At 47.2% G+C, this 22,869-nt stretch overlaps 1 protein-coding gene across 1 annotated transcript in view; it reads right to left on the bottom strand.

Moving 5' to 3' along the window:
• Positions 1 to 22,869, bottom strand: part of GTPBP10 (GTP binding protein 10) — a 153,951-nt gene that overhangs the window by 80,585 nt on the left and 50,497 nt on the right. The gene's annotated exons all lie outside the window — the stretch shown is intronic.

Here is a 22,869-nt window from a genome sequence, read left to right as displayed (position 1 = left end):
ACAGTTTCAAATAAGTTAAATCTTACAAACTCATAGGACCAAAAACAAGTTAATCGGTTAGTAGAAAGAAGGCGTTCCAGATGAAGATCTGTGCTCACTAATGTCAAAATTAATTAACAACATTGCACTTATGATATAGTAAAAGTGGTGCACGTGGTCTTTCTCAGTCACTATTAATTCGGTCATATATAGCATGGCATACTTAAGCCTCTGAAGAATATTCTTGGTTTCAGCAAAAGATACTATACCTTTGAGACTAGGTGCTTAAGCTAACTTTGTTCTCGAGAATGCCTTTCCCTCACAAAAGAAGATTTCTGCAGTCAATATTGTAGCAATTGTAGGTAGGAGAAGCATGCAAAAGGCTGATAAGTGGCATAGCGAACGCCAGTTCCGCTAAGACTTGTAAAAGGATATGAAGCTTTATCTTCCCTAGGAAAGCTTCTAGCAAATCTGCAGCTGTGCCTTGAAAGGCCAATAATAGAAAGGGTAGTCCTACTGCCTAGTGCTGTAAACCAAATCAGCTGGGAATCTACCTGTAAAGATTTGGCTGGAACAGGCATAAAGGTATAATATGAGGATGAAGGGGGGAAAGAGACGACTGTATCGATAAAGAGTCAATGGAGAATTGTTTGTGTAGTTGGTCAGCACTATTAGCTATAAGTCAACTGGATGCTTATTTGCTTCATCACGTCTCATTTGTCTCATATGAATTAAAACATTTCCACATGATACAGGAGGGAAACTGGTGGTTGTGGCCATCTTCACTGTGGCCCCTTTAGTAGAATATTTTTAAATATTTAACTGAAAACCCTGAAAATGTAGTAAAGAGGTTGCCCAACTTCAATCCTTTAGTGCCAAATTTCAGGTCACATTTTCAGGAAACATATGCATGATACATTTGAATGCGAGAAATCAAAATAGGAAATCATTTATACAGTCAGCGGATATCTTGCAAGCTCAGCGTGATTGTGGCACTCGAAAATCACAGTTAAAAACGTGCGCCAAGGGTTATACAATGCCAAAATATAAAACAGTTTAAACCACGTAAAATATACTGATCAATTTCTAAAATCTGAATGTGAAGGTTGACTCTTACATGGAACTGCTTCTGAATATTTTGAATTATGCCTAGTCTGAGAGGTTAGAAAGCCTTATTTAATCGTCCTCTTGTATAAACTTTTGTTTAATTACACAGCCTATTTCTGCATTTATTTTAACCAACACCTTTTAATTCCCATAGCTAAATGCTTATTAAGGCTGACGTCATCTAAAATGTAAGACCTACACATCAAAACACATCAACCTGTCAATGGAATCATACAAGTTGGCACACCAAAAGAAGCGTGAAGAATCAAAATTTGCCGAGCATTGTAAGGTGAGTTTCAATTCTATAAATGACACAGAGAAGAGGATTATGTTTTTCTTTCTCCACTTTTATTAACCTACAAATTTCATTGCAGCCAGAAAAACTAAGTTATCCTTTCTTCAGAACTGTAAAAAAAAAACTAAATCAATCCATGAATCAACATGACCAAAACCTGCAACTCCCAAAACACCATGGGAAATTCCACAATAAGTCCTTTTACAGTGTCCATAATCAGCACATAGTCCTTCCATTTTGACTCTCCCTCCTCTTTCTTGGCACGAGTCACGTCACAGCCTCACTGGTACTGTTTTAAACCGTCATTCCCTTAAAAAGAGCCGAGAAATCATAAGGGTTCCCAAAAATAAAAAACTCTATTCCAAACAGACAACCAATTCTTAGCAATTGCCAGCGATAACAAGCATTTGCAATGCAATAGGTCTCGCATTAGGAAAGTTTGAGCTATTGGTATTGTAAATGAGAATTTTTTTATTTATGTTTTGTTTTTGAAAATAGCGAAATTAATAGCTTTGTCATTTACAATACCAATAGTTATAACTTTCGCAAATGTGACACATATAGCATTTGTAATGCAATATGTGTTGTATTTACGTGTCTTACATGACATGTATTGATATTACAAATAACAATGGCTTTTAATTTAAAAAAAATAATTTATACTTAAATAAAAGTTATTGTAATTTATAATGGCAATAGCTTAAAGTTTTGTAAATAACTTTTGTGAAGATTATGTTCAGTGTATTTTATTGTGACGAAAATCCAAGAACAGAAGTGAAATATTAACATATTTTTGTTACATTTGTAATAAAGCTTGAAACATTGAGAGAACATATTTGAACCAGGTGTTGTTGAATGGTTGCACAGAATGATGCTGTGGTGGCGCTGAGTGATGTTGTGATGGCGAACGAGTGATGCTGTGGCGTTCAGTGATGCTGTGGTAGCCCACAGTGTTATTGTGGTGCCCGTGAGTGATGATGTGGTGGTGCAGAGTGATGCTGTATGCTTAGCTATGTTTTGTTTTGCTATCCTATGTTTTGTTTTGTTTTGTTATGCTATGCTATGCTATGTTTTGCTATCCTATGCTTTGAATTGTTATGCTATGCTGTGTTTTGTTATGCTATGCTATGTTTTGCTATGCTTTGTTATGCTATGCTTTGTTATGCTATGTTTTGTTGTGTTTTATTATGCTATGCTTTGTTATGTTATGCTATGTTTTGTTATGCTATGCTATGTTTTGTTTTGCTATCCCATGCTTTGTTTTGTTATGCTGTGCTATGTTTAGTTTTGCTATCCTATGCTTTGTTTTGTTATGATATGCTATGTTTTGTTGTGTTTTGTTATGCTATGCTAAGCTAAGCTTTGTTTTGTTATGCTATGCTATGTTGTGTTTTGTTATGCTATGCTATGTTTTGTTATGCTATGTTTTGTTTGTTTTGTTATGCTATGCTATGCGTTGTTGTGTTTTGCTATGTTTTGTTATGCTATGTTTTGTTATGCTATGCTTTGTTTTATGTTATGTTATGCTATGTTTTGTTGTGTTTTGTTATGATATGCTATGTTTTGTTATGCTATGCTATGTTGTGTTTTGTAATGTTATGCTATGTTTTGTTATGCTATGCTTTGTTGTGTTTTGTTATGCTATGCTTTGTGTTTTGCTATGTTTTGTTATGCTCTGTTTTGTTATGCTATGCTTTGTTTTGTTATGTTATGCTATGTTTTGTTGTGTTTTGTAATGCTATGCTGTGTTTTGTTATGCTATGCTTTGTTTTGTTATGTTATGCTATGTTTTGTTGTGCTATGCTATGTTGTGTTTTGTAATGTTATGCTATGTTTTGTTATGCTATGCTATGTTGTGTTTTGTAATGTTATGCTATGTTTTGTTATGCTATGCTTTGTTGTGTTTTGTTATGCTATGCTTTGTGTTTTGCTATGTTTTGTTATGCTCTGTTTTGTAATGCTATGCTGTGTTTTGTTATGCTATGCTGTGTTTTGTTATGATATGCTATGTTTTGTTATGCTATGCTATGTTGTGTTTTGTAATGTTATGCTATGTTTTGTTATGCTATGCTATGTTGTGTTTTGTAATGTTATGCTATGTTTTGTTATGCTATGCTTTGTTGTGTTTTGTTATGCTATGCTTTGTGTTTTGCTATGTTTTGTTATGCTCTGTTTTGTTATGCTATGCTTTGTTTTGTAATGTTATGCTATGTTTTGTTGTGTTTTGTAATGCTATGCTGTGTTTTGTTATGCTATGCTATGTTTTGCTATGCTTTGTTATGCTATGCTATGATGTGTTTTGCTATGCTATGTTTTGTTTTATTATCCTGTTTTGTTTTGCTATCCTATGCTTTGCTTTGTTATGCTATGCTATGTTTTGCTATCCTATGCTTTTTTTTGTTATGCTATGCTATGCTGTGTTTGTTATACTATGCTATGTTTTGTTATGCTATGCTGGCGAGGGTGTGCGAGTGGGTGAGAGGGCGTGAGGGGGTGTGAGTGGGGGTGTGAGTGAGGGTGTGTGAGGGTGTGTGAGGGTGTGAGGGAAAGGGTGTGTGAGGGTGAGGGTGTGTGAGGGGGTGTGAGAGTGAGGGTGGGTGAGGGTGTGTGAGGGGGTGTGAGGGTGAGGGGGTGTGAGGGTGAGGGGGTGTGAGGGTGAGGTAGTGTGAGGGTGAGGGTGTGAGGGTGAGTGAGGGTGTGCGAGTGGGTGAGAGGGCGTGAGGGGGTGTGAGTGAGGGTGGGTGAGGGTGTGTGAGGGTGTGAGGGAAAGGGTGTGTGAGGGTGAGGGTGTGTGAGGGGGTGTGAGAGTGAGGGTGGGTGAGGGTGTGTGAGGGGGTGTGAGGGTGAGGGGGTGTGAGGGTGAGGGGGTGTGAGGGTGAGGTAGTGTGAGGGTGAGGGTGTGAGGGTGAGTGAGGGTGTGCGAGGGGGTGTGAGGGTGTGCGAGGGGGTGTGAGGGGGTGCGAGGGGGTGTGAGGGTGTGCGAGGGGGTGTGAGGGTGTGCGAGGCGGTGTAAGGGTGGGTGAGGGGGGTGAGGGTGGGTGAGGGGGTGTGAGGGTGGGTGAGGGGGTGTGAGGGGGTGAGTGAGGGTGTGTGAGGGTAAGGGGGTGTGAAGATGAGGGGGTGTGAAGGTGGGTGAGGGTGAGGGTGTGTGAGGTTGTGTGAGGGGGTGTGAGGGGGGAGGGTGTGTTGGTGTGAGGGGGTGAGGGGGTGAGGGTGTGAGTGGGGTGTGGGCGAGGGGTGTGAGGGTGAAGGGGTGTGAGGGTGTGTGAGGGTGGGTGAGGGGTGCAAAGGTGAGGGGGTGTGAGTGAGAGGTTGTGGGGTTGTGAGGGTGTGGTGTTGTGAGGGTGAAGGGGTATGAGGGTGAGGGTGAGGGAGGGTGGGTGAGGGTGAGGAGGTGTGAGGGTGAGGGTGTGTGGGGGTGAGAGGGTGTGTGAGGGGGTTTGTGAGGGGGTTTGTGAGGGTGAGGGAGTGAGGGGGCGTGGGTGTGAGGGGGTGTTACGGTGAGGGGGTGAGAGGGTGAGTGAGGGGGAGAGGGTGTGTGAGGGGGAGAGGGTGTGTGAGGGGGAGAGGGTGTGTGAGGGGGAGAGGGTGGGTGAGGGTGTGGGGGTGATGGTGAGAGGGTGTGAGAGTTTGTGAGGGTGAGAGGGTGTGAGGGTTTGTGAGGGTGAGAGGGTGGGTGAGGGTGTGGGGGTGATGGTGAGAGGGTGTGAGGGTTTGTGAGGGTGTGAGGGTTTGTGAGGGTGAGAGGGTGAGTGAGGGTGTGTGAGGGTGTGTGAGGGTGTGTGAGGGGGTGAGAGGGGGTGAGAGGGGGTGAGAGGGTGTGTGAGGGTGAGAGGGTAAGTGAGGGTGGGTGAGGGTGAGAGGGTGTGTGAGGGTGTGTGAGGGTAAGGGTGAGAGGGTGAGGGTGTGTGAGTGAGGGTGTGTGAGGGGTGGTGAGGGGTGGGTGAGGGGGTGTCTGGGTGAGGGGGTGTCAGGGTAAGGGGGTGTGAGGGTAAGGGGGTGTGAGGGTAAGGGGTGTGTGAGGGTGAGGGTGTGTGAGGGTGAGGGTGTGTGTGAAGGTGAGGGTGTGTGTGAGGGTGGGTGAGAGGGTGTGTGAGGGTGAGAGGGTGTGTGAGGGTGAGAGGGTGTGTGAGAGGGTGGGTGAGGGTGAGAGGGTGAGTGAGGGTGAGAGGGTGGGTGAGGGTGAAAGGGTGTGTGAGTGTGAGAGGGTGGGTGAGGGTGAGAGGGTGGGTGAGAGTGAGGGGGCGTGTGAGCGTGTGTGACGGTGAGGGGGTGTGAGAGTGAGGGGTGTGAGAGTGAGGGGGTGTGAGAGTGAGTGGGTGTGAGAGTGAGGGGGTGAGAGTGAGGGGGTGTGAGAGTGAGGGGGTGTGAGAGTGAGGGGGTGTGAGAGTGAGGGGGTGTGAGAGTGAGGGTGTGTGAGGGTGAGGGTGGGTGAGGGGATGTGAGGGTGGGGGGTGTGAGGGTGAGGGGGTGTGAGGGTGAGTGAGGGTGAGAGGGTGTGTGAGGGTGATTGAGGGTGGGTGAGGGTGAGGATGAGGGTGTGTGAGGGTGAGGATGAGGGTGTGTGAGGATTAGGGTGAGGGTGTGTGAGGGTGAGGGGGTGTGAGAGTGAGGAGGTGTGAGAGTGAGGAGGTGTGTGAGGGTGTGTGAGGGGGTGAGGGTGTGTGAGGGTGAGGAGGTGTGAGGGGGTTAGGGTGAGTGAGGGTGAGAGGGTGAGTGAGGGTGAGACGGTTGTGAGGGTGAGGGTGAGTGAGGGTGTGTGAGGGTGAGTGAGGATGTGAGGGTGAGTGAGGGTGTGTGAGGGTGAGAGGGTGTGTGAGGGTGAGGAGGTGTGAGGGTCCGAAGTAAATGGTGGCAGGGCAGACATCATAAGACAGAGAGAAGAGACTGCGTGGTGACTGCGTTGGTCAGTTTCAGAATCAGGAGGGGCAGAGTCAGCACAGTCTGCGAGGGATCAACGTGTCTAGAGGCAAAGCATAGCGGATGTAGCATTGCAGCTAGCAAGTCGAGTGTTTTCAAGCTGAGTGTCCCTAGAGAGATGGCAACACAGCAACAGCATTTGAGGAGCAAAGCAACTGTAAACAAGCACGGTAGGCTTTCACTTTCGTCCAGAAAAAAAAACGAGAAAGGTGCAGAGAACGTCGAACAAAACACGGCTTCCCCGCGAAATGGATGCAAAAAAACCAAGCTCTCTGCATTGCTGTGGCGGGGGGGGAGCGGGAACGCATTCCTGAAGTCTGATGGGAGGGGGCGGCTTGGGAGCAGATTCCTTTGAAGTCTGATGCCGAGGTTCAGACAAATGGTGGTGTTCGAGCGGCTTCCTTTGAAGTCTGACGCCGTGGCCGATGGTGTTTGATGTGCACGCGCCTGCCTCACACGCCTGCCTCACATGAACTGTACGTGATTGCAGGCTAGGTAGACTTTTCGGACTGCTTACTATAATGTCGCCTATTCAATCCCTAACGGGATAGAATAGTCGAGACCTAAAAACAATTGTATCAATCTTAATAATAACCCACAACATTGGTGTCAATACCCAGAAGATGTTACGAACATACGGGTGGGTTCGCACGAGACCGTGCACTGGGTGGGATAATCCTCGCCTCCGTGTCCTTAATAGAATTTAAACTTACTGTTACGATGCTAGGCAAATTTTGATTCTATGTCAGGCCAGCGGCTCAGATTACCCTAGTTTAAAGCTTACTTACCACCAACTGAGCGACCTCCAACATCGTTTTGAAGTAAAATCTCTTGAAAGTGGAATCTGAGGACCAATCCGCAGCACGCATTAAGTCCTCAAGACAGGCCCCCAGGGAAAAAGCTTTAGAAGCCATTGCACCCCTGGTCAGTGAACCCCAAACTGCTTTGTGTCAATACCCGCTTCCTGCATGACCCAACGTACCCACCTGGCTATAGTGGGTGATGAGACAGCTCTGTGCGGTATTCTCAAGGCGATAAGAAGTTGATGCTCGCCCGGAGGGCGGGATTCCTGAGTTATTTCCTCATATGCCTTAAGACAATTCACGACACACAACTTCGGGACATCCGGAAAAGCCGGATACGAGACTGTCTGAGTAAGCGACTTAGTGCGACATCCCACTGTGAACACTACCCCATCTGCGGAAAAAACTCTCGCTGAAATATCCAACAAACGAACATCAGAAACTCTCCTACAGGAGATTAAACATAAAACCATAGCCAGCTTGGATAAGATTTATTTCAAAGAAAGGTATTCATTTGGTTGCCACAACAGAAAGAGATTCAAAACCAAATTGAAGCCCCATAGGACTGAATAGCGTGGTTCCGGGAGCAACGACAGACGTACACCACGCAGGAGCCTACAGATTAAAGTATGCTCCCCTACCGGAGCCCCTTCCACTTGGCAATGCCCTCCTGAAATCGCCGACCTCACCGCATTGATTGAACTGTACGCCAGGCCATCTGTCACCAACTCCACGAGAAAATTCTAAATTGGAATGACACTTGCGACCACGAGATCCAAATCCCTTCGAAGACACCAACGAACGCACCTTGTCCAGGCAGACCGATAGCGCTTCGTGGTGCTGTCTGCCATGCCTTAGTCAAGAGAGCTTCAGCCGGTCCCGAAAGGCCGGGGAGCGACCATCGCTGCCTGTTAGTCGCCACGCCATGAGGTGGAGAGACCAGGTGATGCTGCTCCCCATCCGGATTCAGAAAGAGATGAGGAAACAGGGGGAGTAAGATTCGAGAATCCCAAGAAGGTTCCAGTAGAAGAGGAAACCAAACATGAAACCTCCAACACAGAATTGCCACCACCACCTCTGCTCTCTGACAACGAATCTGGGACGCCGCCCTTACAATCATTGAGGATGGGGGAAAGGCGTAACCCCTCTACTGACACCAATCCTGTAGAAACGCATCTGTGGCAATAGCTAATCGATCCGGCCTCCAGCTGGAAAATCACGGGACCTGGTGATCCAGACGCGACGCAAAGAGGTCCACCGAAAACAGCCCCCACCAGTTGTCCAAACACCGGGAGACCTGAGAGTGCAGCTTCCACCCGCTGGAATCGTGGAGATGTCTCAAGTGCCAATCCGCAACCTGATTGTCCTGGCCCGGAAGGTATTCTGCAGTTACCAAGATGTGATGAGCCAAGCAGAAACCCCCATAATCCTTTGCCAGGTTCGCCAAGGCTCGGGAGAGATGACTTCCCAGATAGTGGGCGTACCGGACCACGGAAACATTGTCCATCTTTAACAGGACACATGACCGCACTCTGTCCCTGATCCAACATCGAACTGCGAAAGAACCCGCTAAAAGCTCTAGACAATTCATGCGCAGGATCTGCTCTTCTAATGACCAAGCGCCTTTGGTGGAGAAATCTCCGCAGCGGGCGCCCCAACCCGACCTGCTGGCGTTGGACTCTATGATCAGGTCCGGACCTGAACAGAATATCGCTCGGCCGTTCCACTCCTCGATATGAGTGAGCCACCACTTCATCTTCTCCTTTACTTCTGCAGAGAGATGGACTGACTGATCGTACGAAAAACCTCTCCTTAAATGGTAAGCTTTCAGGCACTGAAGAGCCCGATAGTTCAGGGGACGCTGGAAAATTGCTTGGATGGAAGAGGAAAGCAGACCCACCAGCCGGGCAATTTGCCGGAGAGAAGTATGTGTTTTGGAGATGGTCTGCCACAGCTTGTGACAAATTTCGTCCATCTTCCGAGGCAGCAGACTCAAGGAGGAGTGCAAGGAATCCACGACAAACCCGAGGAACACTACACTTTTAGAAGGGCTGAGGACTGACTTGACCTTGTTGATAAAAAATTCCAGCCCCTGCAAAAGAAACACCCTTTGCTGGAGCTGACTGGATAACTTCCTAGGACACAGCGCCATGAGAAGAAAGTCGTCCAGGTGAACAATCATGCGTATGCCCTGGGCTCTGAGAAATTCCACCGCCGGGTGGAGCAACGTTGTGAAGCATCATGGTGCCGATGAAAGACCGAATGGAAGGGCGGTGAACTTTTAAACCAGATCCCTTCAGCAGAACTGCAGAAACCGACGATGTGGAGGATGAATGGGGATCACCAAGTAAGCGTCCTCAAGGTCCAACCTCACCATCGAATCGGACGGGAGCAAATCGTCCCTGAGGAGATGAATTCTCTCCATCTTGAAATGCCGGTAGATCAACCACCCGTTGAATTCATTGAGGTTGATAACCGGGCGACGAGCCCCATCGGGTTTGTCCACTAAGAAGATGTTGCTTAGAAACCCATTGGGATGAAGAGCTGACCGACTATAAATGGAGGAGTCCACTGCCTCAAAAAACTTGTCATCCCATTGAAGGTACTTCCTGGATCTCCTTCTCCTCATACACATAATTGTGTTCCATCTCAAAATAAATAACTCAATTACAAAGGCTATAATGAGTTAAACAGGATAGCTCTGAGCTATAATGGCAAACAGTACAACTCTACAGGTGCAGTAAGCCTGGATTTGGAGCTGGGAACCCCAGAATAATAAGAGGCAGACCGGAGGACTGCAAAAAATCACCACGCAGCCCCAAAGACTGCAAATATAGCTGCACCTGCCTATCGTGCGCACCAGCCCTCAGAGGAAACCAACTGGGCTATGCTGCCTCCCTGCACGCCAGACACAGACCAACAATAGTGCAATAACTTTCGCCCGGAGGTGTCACAGTGGAACAATGCCGTAATACGGACCCCTGCCGGGGAGTCTTCATTGAGGTATGCAAGGGGAATACAGACCTAGCTGGGCGTAACGGTGAGGACAGCGGGGGACAAGGCTCGTCTAGACTCGACTCACACAGCGCGGTTCCTCTTCTGTGGAGACTACGCTGCAGGAGCAACGAAACTCCATAGCGAGCCTTCAAAGCATCGCAGGCAAGATGGCGCCGGCCGCATAAGGAGCGGAAACGCTCCTACAGCCAGCCAGGAATCTGCAAAGCAAAGATTATACAAAGCCAATAATATCAATACCAGTCCCCGGGCACTGCCTTAGACTGAAAAGCGCCACGGAAAAGGCATGAATAAACTACGAAAACAGCAATACACAATAGTCAGACACAAGAAACAAAAAGTGTGACTTTACTGGCAGCGACGAAAGAGGAAGGACAGTCAAAATGGAAGGACTATGTGCCGATTATGGACACTGTAAAAGGACTCATTGTGGAACTTTCCTTATAGTTATGAGAGTTGCAGTTTTTTTATTCATATGGATTCATGCTTTGATTCAGGCTTTTTGCGACAATTCAGAAAAAAGGATAACGTAGTTTTTCTGGCTCCTATGAAATTTGTATGTTAATAAACGCAGAGAAAGAAAAGCATAATCTGAGCCTCCGGCCTGACATAGAATTAGTCAGGAAGGTTTAATGAGTCGACGGTGAAATAAAATATGCTACATACAAAATGATAAAAGTCATTTGATTTGTTTCTTTTAAGATGTTGTTTTATACCAACCGAAAGTCTTCGCACACACATACGTACTTTAGCAGCAAAATAAATAGGCGCTATTTCATCACAATAGGAAATCTACCCGTTTTGATCTTTGTAATGAGTCGATTTTTGGCATCCCTGTGCCTACATAAGATTTCCAAACTGAAGTAAAAGCACTGATAGAAAGAACAGATCAAAGCTCTGATAACATTTGGAGTGGCTCAATGCTATTACCAAAAATTGAGCTTCATGGCATCAACAGATACAACACAAGAAAGAACTTTTGTGACCTGACAAGCACAAAAGGCCTAACGCTCGAGTACTTGATAAAAGAAAATGGCACAGCTAGACACATTAAGTAAAATCTAATTTCAATTTAACCACATGGCTGCTGCGGGGATTTTTCCCCAGTGCTGGAAATTACCATTTTGCTGCTTTCATGACGAGCTCAGCTCGTCATCAGCACACGACACCCGTGGGTGATGACGAGCTGAGCTCGTCATCAGCATCGAAAGGGTTAAAGGTTTTACAAATGGTAAGCCTCGGATGTGTTACCTTTAAGACAGGTCATGAGTTTGCATTTAAGGTACAAAAAATTATTTCAAAAGCAGCTGTGCTACAGTACATGAATGGATATTTCCCATCCAAAAATATAACCCCTTTTTAATCAGAGCAAGTAAGTTGCTGATGTATACACCTTACAGTCTTCCAAGGATGATTTTGCAAACGACTAAGGCAAATTGACAATGCTTCCGGACAACCCAAAGTGTTAACTCAAAGTGTTGACCTAAACACTTATTTACACTCTATTTAAACATTTTAGTAGTTTACGTACATGTAATGTAATGTAATGTATGTGTCTTGTAAAGTGCACTGCTGCCCTGAGGCGTCATGGCGCTGTAGACCGCTGGGGAACCCGTCCTGGCTATCCCTGTGAGATGGTCCCTACTGGGTATCTCCAAGGTGAAACCAGGCATCCCCGGCGAATGTGGGGGGCCGTTGTAGAGATGAGGCAAGCTAATGCGGAGAGTTGCCGAGTGTGATCCCTGGTTAGAGTAGGCACCAAGGCAAGAATTATCGAGTCCGCTGACCCTGGTCCACGACCCTGCCGCGTCGGGAATTGAACCCAGGTCCCTGGCCGTTCTTTGCTTCCGGGTCTGCCGCCTCTAACCAGTGAGCCACACCACTCCTACATCTTTCACAAAGGAAAGTAGCTGCTTGTACAAAAACATGAGCATGCATGCCAACACACCAGATATATGTGGTGGACTCATGATTTTAGAAGCCAAAAGCACCTCTACTTCAAATTAAGTCTTCAGGGAAAAATAAATGTCCGAAATTTATTTTTCAAAATCACCCTGTCTTCCAAATGATGTCATGTATGCATGAGGTTTAAATCGTCAAAGGACATAAAAGTCAATTTTATTTGATCAAATCAAGAGAATTCCCAAATGTTTCAGTCAATCTATAAATCTCTGAATTCAACAGCACAAAAATGAGGCTCTTGCAAAAAGTGGGCTTGAAACCAGTTTTTATGTCCAAACAAACGTCTATTTTGAAAATGGACTGAAAATTGGTAGTTAGCGATAGTATCAGGTTCTCTCAGTATGAAGGACAAAAAATTATTAGCACTCTTAAGTATGATGCTGTGACATAGACAACTAATCGAAATGCTTCTGTGGGTTTTTATTGCTGATACAGGCCTCCTCAGGGATTATTGTGAGAGGTGAAAGCTACTTAACAAGACTTATGCCACCAAATGTTATTCCACATATGTCAATCAATCCATTCAACTTTATTTGGCTAGTTTACAGCCATAAAAGTGCATAAATATATAAAACATTGAGATACAGCATAAAAGGAGATAAAATGCATAATCCAGTGTAGTGTAGTTCCCATATTCCCAATAGCCTCTGCGCATCGGAATAATATATCCTATAGATTTGACGTAGGACTTAGGTCGACTAGGTCTCTATCGAATATATTAGACTTAATTGTGAGGGCCAGCTAGCTCAGAGGTCACTAGAAACTTTCTCGAATAAACAAGAAGGGATTACTTTCTGACAACCACATAAACATGACAACGTTGTTTCCCCAAGAACAAAACTGATCTTCAGAGTCGTGGAAACAATAGATAGATATTTTACTAAGTCAATCGTGCATGCCTGGTTTCATCAGAGGTGCAGAGAAATAGAGAGACGGGCGTTTTCAATGAAAGGGTTTATATTGAACAGCCTTCTTTCTCAAGCAAGTAAAGTGAACTGCTACTATTGTAATACTGGTTGCAAAGTATAATGCGTACAGTAAGAAGAGTATTATAAAGTAATACTGTAAAAGCATTGTATGGTTCCTAGACCATAGATAAATACATGCATAAATAACAAAGGCTAAAAGTACTCTACTGGTGCTTCTAAAATACGCCTACCCCAAAGTACCTAACCTAAGTCTAGTACGAGGGAAGAAGTAAGTGAGGTGTAGCATAGGTTTAGTTTGTCTTTGCGAAGAATCCAACCAAGATTTCTCTTGGGTCTAATCAGCTCCGTACCTTGGTTTTAGAATGAAGGAGGTCTGGTATCTCTGTCTCGGGACTCGATTTCCCAACACCCCGCGAGGGAAGCTTGGAAACACTGGAGCTGGATTCTCAGCGAGAGAAAGGCAGCCTCTTGATCAGTGCGTCAGCTGGAGGTTGGGCTTCCTTCGGCACTTGCTGCAGCGAACCCGAGTCGGGCAAGTAGATAGTCGAGCTGCTCCGAACCACCGTGTCTTTGCTAGGGCAAGTGTAGGCATTTTTATACCTTGAAGGTGCCTAATTTGACGTAAAGTCGGACATAATAACGTCATCAAAGAACCCCAAGGGAATGGTAGTTCTTTGAAAACTCCATGATTTCTAGGACAAATCAATATTCAAGCAAGGGGATGTCCCTGACTGCTAGCCGAGTTTTCCAAGAAATCGTTGTGGCTTTTTGGAACTAGTGGAAGTAGCCATGCCTGTATTTGGACTGGATGGGTTATGTCTAAATATGGGTATGATTTCTATGCCTATATAAGGGCAATGTGATTTATACCTATATAAGGGCATGAATTGGTAAATTACGCTTGGATTCTAAAATGCTACACAACACCAGATAATACATAAGATCCACAATCCAACATAATACATTTTTGATAGATCTGCAGAAAGTAAAATCTAGTACATAATGCTCTTCCTTACATTAATTGCCTTCAAAATAAAAGTAGCTGCTTCAAAACATACAGGAGGGTAATTTAAAAGTAGAAGAAACTGCAAGGCCACATCATTGTTCCTAAAACCCTGTGTGACACAAATGGGCCTCAAATAGTACCGCCGATATTCTGAATAAAAGCTACAGAATAGCGTAAAGTGCTTAGTGCTTTGCTTGCTCACTCCGTTACATGGGCAAGGGGTCGATTCTGAGGGACATACCTTAATAGAAGGAAAGGCTACCAGGTGATGCACAATGCCAAGCTGAAACCTAGCCAGCACATATCAGTGTTGATTATTATTAACACCAGACAATATTGATAACCCTCCTCCATATAGATTTCCTCTTTTCTGAATCTATCCTCAGATTTGCCCAATGCCTAAAAAAGTTAACTTTAATCAGATTCTTGGTGAGTTTCAGGACCATTAAAGAGTCACTGCGCACTGGCAATTTAAAAACGGCACTAAAAGATTAATTAATATACAACAGCCATGGAATGCAAAAAGCATTATCCAATTTCAGACAGTCTACAATGATTGATTTAGTAAAACTAGTCTCCACTTTGGACCAAATAAAAAACCAAACCAATCAATCAATCAATCAATCAATCAAAGCATTTATATAGCGCACTACTCACCTGGAGGGTCTCAAGGCGCTAGGGGAGGGGGATCCGCTACTGCTCGAACAGCCAGGTCTTGAGCTGCTTCCTGAAGGCGAGGTGGTCCTGGGTCAGGCGGAGGTGGGTCGGGAGGGAGTTCCATGTCTTGGCGGCGAGGTAGGAGAAGGACGGTCCCCCTGTGGTGGCTCTTCGGATTCGGGGGACGGCGGCGAGGGCGTGGCCGGTCGATCGAAGCTGGCGTTTGGGAGCGTAGAAGTTGAGGCGGCTGTTGAGGTATCCTGGTCCTTGGTTGTGTAGGGTTTTGTGAGCGTGGGTGAGGAGACGGAAGGTGATTCTCTTGTTGACCGGGAGCCAGTGCAGGTCTCTCAGGTGTTTGGAGATGTGGCTGCGACGGGGGATGTCCAGGATGAGTCGTGCAGAGGCGTTCTGGAACCGCTGAAGTCTCTTCTGGAGTTTGGCGGTGGTTCCTGCGTAGAGGGAGTTGCCGTAGTCCAGACGGCTGGTGACGAGGGCCTGGGTGACCGTCTTCCTGGTCTCGGTGGGGATCCACCGGAAGATCTTACGTAGCATGCGCAGGATGTTGAAGCACGACGAGGAGACGGCGTTGACTTGTCTGGTCATGGAGAGGGAGGAGTCCAGGATGAAGCCTAGGTTGCGTGCGTGGTCTGTTGGTTTGGGTGCGCTGCCTAGGGCGGGGGGCCACCAGGAGTCGTCCCAGGCGGAGGGTGAGGATCCCAGGATGAGGACTTCCGTCTTGTCCGAGTTCAGTTTCAGGCGACTGTTCTGCATCCATTCGGCGACCTCTTTCATCCCTTCGTGGAGGTTGGCTCTGGCGGTGGCGGGGTCGTTGGTGAGGGAGAGGATCAGCTGGGTGCCGTCGGCGTAGGAGATGATGTTGAGGTTGTGCTGGCGTGCGATGTCTGCGAGGGGCTCATGTAGACGTTGAAGAGGGTTGGACTGAGCAAGGAGCCTTGAGGAACGCCGCAGATGACTTCGGTGGCTTCAGATCTGAACGTGGGGGAGGCGAACTCTCTGTGTCCTTCCAGCGAGGAAGGAGATGATCCACTCCAGTGCCTTCTCCTGGATTCCGACGTTGCTGAGTCGCTTCACTAGTGTGCGGTGGCAGACAGTGTCGAAGGCCGCGGAGAGGTCTAGGAGGATGAGGGCTGCTGTTTCTCCGTTGACAAGCAGGGCTCGGATGTCATCGGTGGCTGCGATCAGGGCTGTCTCAGTGCTGTGGTTGGCCCGGAAGCCAGACTGCGAGAGGTCGAGCGATCCGTTCGTCTCGAGGAAGGCGGCCAGCTGCTTGTTGACGGTCTTCTCGATGACTTTTGCAGGGAACGAGAGCAGCGAGATGGGGCGGTAGTTCTTGAGGTCGGTGGGGTCGGCTGATGGCTTCTTTAGTAGAGCGCTGAGTTCCGCGTGCTTCCAGCTCTCCGGGAAGGTAGCGGTGTCGAAGGAGGTGTTGATGATGTCCAAAGAGTAAGTCTTCTAAATATTGTAATCCAAGCTCTTGGTGAGCAATAACATTGGATAAGAGGAGGGGAGACAGAGTAAACGTTTAATAAAACAGTTTTGCTCAAGTTGCAACAGCTTGCTAGGGGATATCCCCAAAGGCAGGCCCCATAAGTAGTGGTCGCCACTCCCCTGGCCTTATATATCTTTACCATTTCTTGGATTGGCTGGCTCCCCAACTTGTATGAGAACGTAATGATTCCATTTGTATTTCTAACCATTTTAATTTCAGCATTGATAACCTATTGGGCCCAGCAACCAGTGCTTGAAAAAAGGACTCCCATATAATTCAAAAAATATACCCAACAATGGGCATATTGTCAATATTAAAAACTCTGCAATTTTTTGGTTGAAGCCCACAGACCATTGTGACCGTTTGAGATTTATTAATCTTCCCACTCTCATCAGCCATGAACTCAGCAAAGGCATTCATCAATTTCTGGGGGCCAACCAGGGTCCTGGATACCAACACAGCATCATCAGGATATAATAACACTGGTATGGGACTTCCAGCGACACTGGGGGCATCAGCGTGTATGGCCTGTAGGAAGGAGTCAACCATATTAATAAAAAGGGGAAATTACAGCAGGGCCAGAACACATCCTTGCTGAATGCCCCGTTCCACTTTAAAAATGGGTGAGCATTCTCCCTGTGGTCCATTGCACATTTTACTGATTGCTCTCAGGAGACCTTAAAAGACAGTTTGTTACACATTATAGCACTTTGGATGTGGTAGATCATGCAGGTAGCTGTCATAGATCTTATGATTTTTGATGATTGTTCTGCTACAGGGAAATGGCCTCAAAGGCTTTCAGTACACGCACACGGCTGGAGAGCATTATAAATGTGGCTGATTGGTGCTCAGATTCTACCTTTAAAAGACTCTATTTTAAACCAATTTTGGATATGGCTCATTTGATGGTAAGTAAGCTTTAAACTAGCATAATCCGAACCTCCGGTCCTGATGTAGAATGAAAAATGTCCCAGCTAACGTGAAGGAAAGTTTCAATACTAATCAGGATTACCTCACCTGCGGATATCTGATCCGTGAGGCCCTCCATGTGACTGGTAAGTAATGAGTTTTCTGCTCTCTTGGTCTTGGGTGTTGCACACTTAAGATGTCAGTAGATATGTTCTTGTGCATACTTTGGTTGCTAGGTTGCTCTCTTGGATCCAGTTTCTCGTGATGATTTCACTTCTTTTGCTCCAGGCATGGACAATGGGAATTAACATAGGAAGAAAAAGACCAGTGTCGTGACTCGTGCGACAAAACATGATTTGGAGGATAGAGAAAAAGGACCATATAGAAAACCCTGGCTCCTGATTGGATGATGGGATCTGGTGGAATATGTTGCCTGCTGTTGTTTGTTTTTACCAATTTCCGTGTGGTTTCAGGGAAATGTGATTTTGTTTGGTACTTCTAATACTGCTGCTGTGATACAGTGAAGAAAGCGATCAGCATAATCTTTGTCTCCATGTCCTTAACAGAATGAACATTTTCCGTTACGTTAGCTAGGAAATCTTTGATTCTGATCTAGAATTGAAATGAAATGAAAAATTGCACTTGTATAGCGCTAACTACCCGGAGGCCTCGCAGCGCTTGTGACTGATTGCTTAACGCGGGCTCAGGGTAGTTCAGCAGGTTTTGGCAAACAAGTGCATTTTCAGAGCTTTCCTAAAAGACATATGGTTGCTGTTTCCTCGAAGAGATAGAGGAAGGGAATTCCAAAGTTTAGCCGCATTGTGGGAAAAGGAGCGGCCTCCCCAGCGGGCTTTCTTGACTTTGATGGAAGTTGCCAGCTGGAGGGTGCAAGAACGAAGGGAGCGGGACGGGACATAAGGTGTAGCCATGGGATGTAGAATTGCGGGACCTGTTCGGTGAAAGGATTTGTGTAAAATACACATAACCTTGAATTGCACTCTTGCCACTACTGGGAGCCAGTGAAGCTCCTTTAGGGCGTTCTTCGCTGACTGCCAGCGGGGAAGATTATAAAGTAGGCGGGCCACACTGTTTTGTGTGACTTGGAGCTTCTGAGTGACGGAGATCGGGACTCCCATATAAAGAGCATTCCCATAGTCCAGGCGGGAAAGTATAAGGGCCTGGACCATGACCCTCCTTGCCTGGAATGGGAGCAGAGGGAGCACCTTCCGCAACATCCTCATTAGCCCAAAACAGGTAGCGGCGGTCTTGGTAGCTTGGACCGAGAAGTCCAGAGCTTTGTCGAGCCAGATCCCGAGGCTCTTTATCTGGGACTTAGGGACGGGGGGCGGGCCCAAACATGGTGGCCAGATGGATGCAAGGGCAGAGGGAGAAGGATTGCCCAATAGGATGATGTCTGTCTTCTCCCCATTGAGTTTCAGTCAGGAAGATTGCATACATCTAGCAACAGCCTCTAGACAGGGGCCTAAGGTGGGGGACGATCCCTCAGAGTGGTCTAAAGAGACCACCAGTTGGGTATCGTCCGCGTAGGTGACAATACGCACACCGAAGGGATGGACTATCCTGTCTAGAGGTTCCATGTAGGCATTAAAAAGGGTGGGACTTAAGGTGGAGCCCTGGGGGACCCCACACCTAAGTGGGTGTTTAGGAGAAGCCGCCTCACCCTCAAAGACCTGAAAGAAACGTTCAGCCAGGAAGGATGTCAGCCATTCCAGGGCCGCGCCCATGCCCGCCAGTCGTTGTAATAGCGTGGCATGGTTGACCGTGTCGAACGCGGCGCTGAGGTCTAATAAGATAATGGCGACTTTTCCTCCCCGGTCCAACACGGCTCTCGCTTCTTCCGTTACCGCTAGGAGGGCGGTTTCGGTTCCGTGCTGAGGGCGAAACCCTGTCTGAGAGGCACGCAGCAGGCTATTGGACTCCAAGTAGTCCACTAAGGTGTTATTAACGTGCCTCTCAAGCAGTTTGCTCAGCCACGGAAGTAAAGAAATGGGGCGGTAGTTTGCCAAATTATTCTGGTCAAGGTTGGGCTTTTTCAATAAGGCCTTCACCATCGCACACTTCCATGGTGGTGGAACGGATTTGGAAGTGATGGATGTGTTGAGAACGTCTAATATGACCGGACGAATGACGTCCATGACCTTGATGAGGGTCTGAGGGGGGGCTGGGTCATTGGGAGAACCAAAAGTGATCTTAGGGATCAGTCTGTCTAAACCAGGGATGTCCAGGAGTGGAATTTTATCAAGCGTACAGGAAGCAGAGGAGTCAGAGGTTGTAGGCAAGGGGGATTCCATATCATCCTTAGTGTCACTGAATGAGGAGTATATGGCCTGGATCTTTTGGGAAAAAAAGACGGCCAAATCATTACAGCGATTTTGGGCGCCTTCACCAGAGGGACGCTCAGCGAGGGGTGAGATAAGGGAGAGAATTCTAACGAGAAGTGAAGACTCTCGCAAGTTGGCGTGGTGGTTGGAGTGACACAGCATTTATAGCTGTCTCGATATATGATAGCCAATCCACCGCCTCTCCCAGTCTGGCGGTCTAGTCTTTTGAGCGTGTATCCTTGGGGAGTGACCCACACTGTGGTCGGGTCATTGTCTATCTGGAGCCATGTTTCTGTTAAAAAAAAGAGCCTCAGAATTGAAAAGGATCTAGAAGTTCCTTTATGGCTGGCGGTGGATCCCAGAGTTCAAATTGAACCCGTTTACCGTGGCGGAATGTCCGCCGCGGTGCGGGCGCACTAATGGGTGGGCGGGGCTGCGTCGGTCAACGGTCGTGCGTAGCACCACGAAGGTAGTGCTTGAGTCAGCCGTTGGCCGACGCGTGCACGGAACGAGTTAATCTAGGCAAAGCTGTATTAAAACAAGCATTGGAAATGCAATAGGTCTCGCATTAGAAGAGTTGGAGTTATTGGTCTTGTAAATGACATATTTTATTAATTTGTTGCTTTTTAAAATTGCTAAATTGATGGCTTTGTCATTTACAATGCCAATAGTTATAACTTTTGCGAATGTGACACCTATAGCATTTGGAATGCAACATGTTTTGTATTTACGTGACTTAGATGGCAGCTCTGGTCGTTAGGCCACATCTCTAGAGAGCAGGAGAGTGCAGCAGGGGAGAGAAGCACAGCAATGCAATAGGTCTCGCATTATGAAAGTTTGAGCTATTGGTATTGTAAAGGACACATTTTTTATTTATGTGCTTGTTTTGAAAATAGCGAATTAATAGCTTTGTTATTTACAATGCCAATATTGTTATCTTTCGCAAATGTGACACCTATTGTAACACAATATGTGTTGTGAGGGTGAGTGAGGGTGAGGGTGAGGGGTTGAGGGTGAGGGGTTGAGGGTGAGTGAGGGTGAGGGGTTGAGGGTGAGTGAGGGTGAGTGAGGGTGAGTGAGGGTGAGGGGTTGAGGGGGAGGGGTTGAGGGTGAGGGGTTGAGGGTGAGTGAGGGTGAGGGGTTGAGGGTGGGTGAGGGGTTGAGGCTGAGTGAGGGTGAGTGAGGGTGAGGGGTTGAGGGTGAGTGAGGGTGAGTGAAGGTGAGGGTTGAGGGTGAGTGAGGGTGAGGGTGAGGGTGAGTGAGGGTGAGGCTGAAGGGTTGAGGGTGTTTGAGGGTGAGTGAGAGTGAGGGTGAGGCTGAGGGGTTGAGGGTGAGTGAGGGTGAGTGAGAGTGAGGGTGAGTGAGGGGTTGAGGGTGAGGGGTTGAGGGTGGGTGAGGGTGAGTGAGGGTGAGGGGTTGAGGGTGAGTGAGGGTGAGGGGTTGAGGGTGAGTGAGGGTGAGTGAGGGTGAGTGAGGGTGAGGGTGAGTGAGGGTGGGTGGGTGAGGGTGAGTGAGGGTGAGGGGTTGAGGGTGAGTGAGGGTGAGTGTGAGGGTGAGTGAGGGCGAGTGAGGGTGAGGGTGAGTGAGGGTGAGGGGGTGAGGGATTGAGGGTGAGGGGTTGAGGGTGAGTGAGGGTGAGGGTGAGTGAGGGTGAGGGTGAGTGAGGGTGAGGGTGAGGGGTTGAGGGTGAGTGAGGGTGAGGGGTTGAGGGTAAGTGAGGGTGAGGGGTTGAGGGTGAGTGAGGGTGAGGGTGAGTGGGGATGAGGGGTTGAGGGTGGGTGAGGGGTGAGTGAGGGTGAGGGCCAGTGGAGTGAACATGTCTCCTCTTCATACCTCGAGCGAGCAGAGGTGGCACGTGTAGCTGTCCTTGGGGCTGCTGGTAGGCGCCACCCAGTGGAGCCAGCACGCTTCTGCAGCTCGGGCCTGTGCAGTAAATATGCCCCCTGGCCTGTGAGCTGGAGGATGGGGTGGGGTGAGAGAGGCAGAGGTCAGAGTTGGTCAGGTCACAAACCCACAGATGTTTTCCCAATGAAACAAAGCTCCTCCCAGGGAAGTCATTGAGCTGCGGGAGGTGATAGATGGTGTTTTCATTTTTGTTACAAAAAGAGGTCAGCGTGGCATGGGGAGCCTGCGACAGTGGGGCAGGGAAATGTTAGTTCTAAAAGAAAATGTGTTTCATAGCCTGGGGAGAGGTTTCTTCGCACCATATATATAGATCGTGTCTGTTGGTGTGTAAAAATGTATTGTTCGCAGGAGGCTTCCGAAGACGAGCCCTTCGATCGGCTGCTTAGGCCCAGATATTAAACCCAATGTGGCAGCATTAGAGGTTTGCTTGCTTCGTATTGATTTCGAGTGCTCGGGGTGTAAAAGGCTGCATGTGACCCTCCCTGTAGTTGAAATCCATTTCAGCTGAGAGGTGCTCTGTAACCAGGATTGACCCCCAGCATGAGACAATGCAGCACAGAGACCAGAATCCCATAGAATGTGTTTGTGGGCTGCATGAAATGCGACACGGTGGGCAGGGGAGGGGGCGGAGCGGGGAGAGGGAACAGACGGAGGGAAGGCAGATAAAGGGAGGGGGGAGGAGAAATGCGACACGGCGGGCAGGGGAGGGGGCGGAGCGGGTAAAACAAGACGGAGTGAAGAGAGATAAGGGGAGGGAGGGAACTGACGTGCACGCGCTTTTAAGCTCAATGCGCATGCGCATTTAGCTTAAAAGTCACGGGCACTGCAAGGAATCGCCACGATTCCTTGCAAGTTGGTTCAAGAGTGGATAAGCCCCCATAGTCTCGCAAGCTCGATGCGCATGCGCATCGACAGGCGAGACCTAAAAACGGTCATGCTGCCCAACAAGAAGGAGAAAAATCAATTGCAGATTCTCAACCCAAACAGAGACAGACAAGGTTTCCAGACCATAGGGGAAAATATGCAATATACCGTCACTATTAAAACTCATTATCTTTATTATGGACTGCCAGATACTTTTGAAACACCCAAGAGCCACATCGCTTTTACTATAGGTGGAAATGCATGCATCCATAAATCATGGAGTTTCGATGTAAGCCTGGTCAGGTAAAGTTGAACCACAGTGGAAGATTGTTTATAAGCAAACAAATATTTTATCTTCACTGTGGAATTTCAAAAAAGAAAAGATTAAAAGCAATGTGAGCGCAATGCTTCAAATTCTAAAATAACAGGGTCTTGAATTAGTAATAAATGTGCCTGTGGTTCACAAAACTGTGAAGGAGAACATTTCAAGGGACTGTTTGAGCATACAAATAAAAGAAGATTGCATTCCTACTGAGATCCAGAGAGCATCTTAGGAATCACGAATGGATTTCTGTTGACAAAACTAACTACAGAAGAACCTTCAGCCATCAAAATACATTACTGAAATATGAATGTCAAAGAAAAAACACATTCCCTTTTCCCTTG

This window comes from Lissotriton vulgaris, chromosome 10, assembly GCF_964263255.1.
Source record: "Lissotriton vulgaris chromosome 10, aLisVul1.2, whole genome shotgun sequence".
Lineage (NCBI taxonomy): Eukaryota > Metazoa > Chordata > Amphibia > Caudata > Salamandridae > Lissotriton > Lissotriton vulgaris.
Note: the sequence above shows the minus strand (reverse complement) of the source record. Positions and strands in the feature narration are given on the sequence as shown.